The 4,855-nt window shown below is 45.1% G+C and overlaps 1 protein-coding gene across 3 annotated transcripts in view; it reads left to right on the forward strand.

Annotated features, from left to right (window-relative positions):
* The first annotated feature begins 18 nt into the window (after positions 1 to 18).
* The window catches only part of SNX25 (sorting nexin 25), a 133,843-nt gene continuing 129,006 nt past the window's right edge, over positions 19 to 4,855 (forward strand). For all 3 annotated transcript variants that reach the window (XM_023737208.1, XM_023737207.1, XM_004382764.2), the window contains exon 1: positions 19 to 221. The gene's annotated coding sequence lies outside the window, so the exon portion shown is untranslated. The remainder of the gene's footprint in view (positions 222 to 4,855) is intronic.

Consider the following 4,855-nt stretch of genomic DNA (forward strand, 5'->3'; position numbering starts at 1 on the left):
CCGTGTCCCTCTCCAGCCTGGGGCCCGACTGCTGGCAGGCGGCGGGAGGCTGGGGGCCGTGCGCCGCCCTGCTCCGGCTCGTCCTGTACCTGGGCTGCGCTGCGGCCGCCTTCGTGCTGGGAACCGTGCTCGCCCTTGTCTGCCGGAGCCGCCGGGCGCCGCCGCCCGACTTCCTCGTCGCCTGGAGCGGGCTGGCCGCCTTCGCCGGCCGCCCTCCGGAGGTGAGTACCCGTCTTTTTGGTGCCTCGCGCGCCCGCGGCCTCAGCCCTCCCTCCTCTCTTCCGGTGCGAGCCGCCGGCGCTCGGAGCCCCTCGGTAGCTGCGTGGCCGGTCCTCTCTGGCCCCCGGCTCTTCTTCGAGGCTGGAAGCCCAAAGGAAAAGGGACTGGGTTTTCGGCCCCGCAGGTGGGTGCGAGCGTTCCCTCGCCCCCCGAGGGGGACGGGCCCCTGGCTTCGTGGGGTTTGCCAAGATGCTCGTTATTAGGGTATGCAATTGCTCGACAGCAATCCTCACTTACAACCTTGATGGTTGAGTAATCACTGCGAATCCTCGAGGTTGCTCCGCAGTTGGTGAGTGGAAGAAAGAGGAAAGTGAGCATTCACTGCACGCAGGCACTGTACAGTGGTTATATTTGGTTCTTCTGACCGTTCTCCTTGGGAGGAAACTTTATGGCCGTTTACAAATGATGAAACTTGGACTCAGGTTAGCTTGGCAAAGGTCACACACCCAGAACTTCACATCCAAGCCCACACGCACTTTCTACCACATCATCCGTTCTTCCACCATAGTCCCAACTGGTTTCTGTGGCTTAGAAAGGGAATGCCAGAAATCACTGTAGTTTGCAACAAAAGGAAAGCTATCTTCAGTGAGGTATGGGACACGAGGGCTGTGGTTAGAGAATATAGGGAAGAATAATATTTTAAATGGGCTCTTTTTCTCAGTACCAAATCACTACTATGTTTTCTACCTCCCAGTTTCCTTCTTAAAGCCTATAAAAGTTTTGACACTTATGCTTGACTGAATGATACTATCATTAAGCTGAAATTGCTGAAGCAGTGTGGGGTAAGAAATAACAGTGGCTGAACTTCTTAAGAATATTTGTTTGAGTGACCATAGCCCCCTGGGTTTTGTATTATGATATAACTTGCTTCTGTCAGTTGAGACAGTAGTTCTGAGATCATGGGTGAAGGTAAGGCTTCTTCATTCAGCAAATTGGTAAGGAAATCAGTATATTAATGCACAGGAAACTTTTCACATCCAGTTTAGCAAGAGTTGGTGAGCAGGTATGTTTTTCCTCTTACTTTTTTTTTTCAGTGATAAGAAATAAGGACACTAGCATTTTACCAGTTGATTTATTAATCTAAAAAGAAGCTGCAATTCTTTAGAGCATTGTAAGAAATAATTCACTCAGTACATATTTATCAAACAATTTGTACATACCATGTACTGTTCTGGAAGCTGTGGTTGAGTCAACAAGACACATATAGCCGTGTTTTCTGGAGATAACATTCTTGTGGGGGACCAGACAAATAAATAAATGAGATACGTTTGGATAGTGATAAGTGCTTGTGAACACCAAAAGCAGGGTTAAGTGATTCGGAGTGACTAGTACCCATTGCTTTGCAGTCAATTCCGACTCATAGCGACCCTATAGAACAGAGTAGAACTGCCCCCATTGGGTTACCAAGGAGCGGCTGGTGGATTTGAACTGCTGACCTTTTGGTTAAGCAGCTGCGCTCTTAACCACTGCTTAACTGCTGTGCCACCAGGGCTCCAAGAGTGACTAGTAGGTGGACTCAAACATACCAACAGTTGATCATGAAGATGGCACAGGATGGGCAATGTTTCATTTTTTTTTATACATAAGGCCCCCCAACTGGCCAGCAGCTGACAACAGTAACAGTAAGTGGAAGGGGGAAGAGGGAGGGAGCCTCTGTGTGGGGCAGACAGTTAAGGGCTTGGCTGCTAACTGAAAGGCTCCTGATGAGAACAGCCTGGCCTGGCAATCTACTTCCAGGAAGATCAGCCATTGAAAACCCTGTGGAGCACATCTCCACTCTTGACACACATGGGGGTGCCATAAGTCGGAATCGACTCCACAGCAACTGGTCGTATGTGAGAGAAGGGTATTTAGTTCGATCTGGGTCAGAGCCCCACCACTGGGGCGGGAAGCCTCCGTAACCACTCTGTTTCCTGGAAGGTACGCTCCGGCCAAGTCCCCAGCTCACTTGCACCTCTGGGTAGATAAAACTTGGATTATCATTACTGTTAGAGAAAATAGTACTTTAAAGGTGACACGCAAAGAAAATGAAGCAACATGTTTAATCTGTCACGTGTACTACTGAAAGATTTCAGGTAATAGAAGCAGTGAAGTACAATCTAAAAAAAAATTATTGGTCATGCTCTTCAAACTTGGAGTCTTTCCATAGCTTTAAGTAAAAAGAAAAAGTACATTAGGAAATTTATTTTTTAGATTCTACATTAGAATTGAAATGCATGTTTTTCACTTAAAATTCTGTTTTCTTTTTTTTAATTGAAGCCCTGGCGGCGCAATGGTTAAGAGCTAAGGCGTGCCGCTGCTGCTAACCAAAAGGTCAGCAGTTCGAATCCACCAGCCGCTCCTTGGAAACCCTATGGGGCAGTTCTATTCTGTCCTATAGGGTTGCTATGAGTTGGAATCGACTCGATGACACGGGTTTGGTGTTTTTTTTTTTTTTTTTTTGGTTTGGTGCTATTTACGCAAGCCTTTAATTGTGCTGTATTTACAATAATTGGTGTTTAAGTTTTTATTTATTTATTTTTTTGGTTCTGTTTTTTATGATTGGAAAAGTGGGAGTTGTGAGCATGTGGTGTTGTATAAAATATCTGTTGCTTCCCTGGGGTAGGAGCTGAACCACACAGGTCATCAAACATATGTGGAGGGGGAGACTATTCAGCAGTGAACTGAATGGAGCCTCTTAGGATAACAGTGACTACCACAGAAATTTTGGTTCAGCATGAAGAAAAGAATTCTCACACATTCCAGCTCCTATACGTTTTGAATTCTTTCAGTGTCAGCCAGACATGTCAGACACTGAGATCCATCCTTCCATCCACCCATCCTTCCCTTTTTTTCTCTTGGTTTCGTTTTTTCATAGGAAAAAAAAGGCATATGCTGTTAAAATAGGCAACTAGAGAAGCCTGAACTAAAAGGCAACGGTGTTTTCACGTCTCTTGTGGTTAGCTGCCATCAGGTCAGCCACCGACTCATGGCTGAACACTGCCCGGTCCTGTGCAGTCCCCTAGATCAGTTGCAGGTCAAACTGTTATGATCTATAGGGTTTTTATTGTCTGATTTTTGGAAGGAGATAAGCAAAGCTTTACTCCTTGTCCATCTTGGTCTGGAAGCTCTGCGGAACCCTGTTCACCATCATAGCAACACGCAAACCACCACTTATGGATGGTGACAAGGCACATGAGGTGTTCTCACATGTAGGAATGTTCCAGTCCCGCATGCATCACAGTGTAGTTAAAACCCCATTGCCCTCGAGTCAGTTCCAACTCATAGCAACCCTATAGGACCGAGTAGAACTTCCCCATACGGTTTCCAGGGAGCACCTGGTGGATTCGAACTGCTGACGTTTTGGTTAGTGGCTGTCGTCCTTAACCACTATGCCACCGCGGTCTCCACAGTGTAGTTATCAGATGTGAATTCCATTCATTTGTTGTTGGTGTTGTTGTTAGTTGCCATTGAGTTGGCCTGTGATTGATACCTTTTGTTGTTATCCCTTGCACCTTGTAAGAGCTCAAGAAGTGTTTGCTGATGATAATGAAGAAAATTACGTTCATTTGTGGTCATTAACTTAGTGCTTTTCACCTCCGATTAATTCAGTATCTATTGGGCATCTAGCATACTCAAGAATTTTGATTTTACTTGGATGGCAATCACTATTGATTGAAGTCCCAGGTAGAAATAACATCCAGTGGTATTTTCAGGTATTAGGGAAGCTTTTGTGTAAGGTCGGGAAGGTTGATGAAAAACAGATTTTGTCAGGCCAGACTGGAGCTGTGGTGCTCTGGGGCCAGCCTGTTCCTGATGTGACAGTTATTAGTCCATCTCTGCTGAGTGGGCTGTCACAATATGGTGTTCCTTGTCCGAGGTTGTAGTGTGGCCTTCTTTTGGACCAGTTAACTCACCTGGAGCCTGAGCCTCAGATATTAGCTACAATTACTTGACCTTCACGCAGCATCCAGTCCAGGCAACAGCAAGAGAAATGGGGCAAGAGTGAATCAGTAGTTTAGGAAAACTTATCACTGCTTTACCAGCAGTTTAGAGTGCATCTAATAATAGAAAAAGGGAGTATGTTTCTTAGATCTTGACAATAGGGAGTTAAGAGAGAGTGGCTTCCTTAACTGCCTGTTTTTCTGTCACATAGTCTATGGCTTTTTCCCTTTTCTTTTTTATTGTAGTTTATTAGATACTTCTTGATTTATGTCCTATGAGTTCAAAAATAAATAAGCAATTAATTAATGAGGATTGAGGGGCTGCTACAAAAAAGTCCAGAGAGTCAGGTGTTTGGTAGCATATGTGAAACTAAACGTCACTGCCATGTGAAGAAAACATTAATAAAAGACTTTCCAAAGTTTAGCCAGATAGTAAAGTTCAAGAAGTTAATCAAATCTAATTAATAAACATTTATCGAATGACCACTGCATATTTCCTATTCTGATCCTGTTAGAGAGTTTTTTTGCATAGTTAGTTGCTGAGTGCCATGCTAGGCACACAGTAGGCTCTTGATAGGTGGATTTTGCATAGTTAGTTGCTGAGTGCCATGCCAGGCGCACAGTAAGCTCTCGATAGGTGGATTTTGCATAGT

The sequence above is a fragment of the Trichechus manatus genome, unplaced genomic scaffold (genome assembly GCF_000243295.1).
Source record: "Trichechus manatus latirostris isolate Lorelei unplaced genomic scaffold, TriManLat1.0 scaffold00099, whole genome shotgun sequence".
In the NCBI taxonomy this organism is placed as follows: Eukaryota; Metazoa; Chordata; class Mammalia; order Sirenia; family Trichechidae; genus Trichechus; species Trichechus manatus.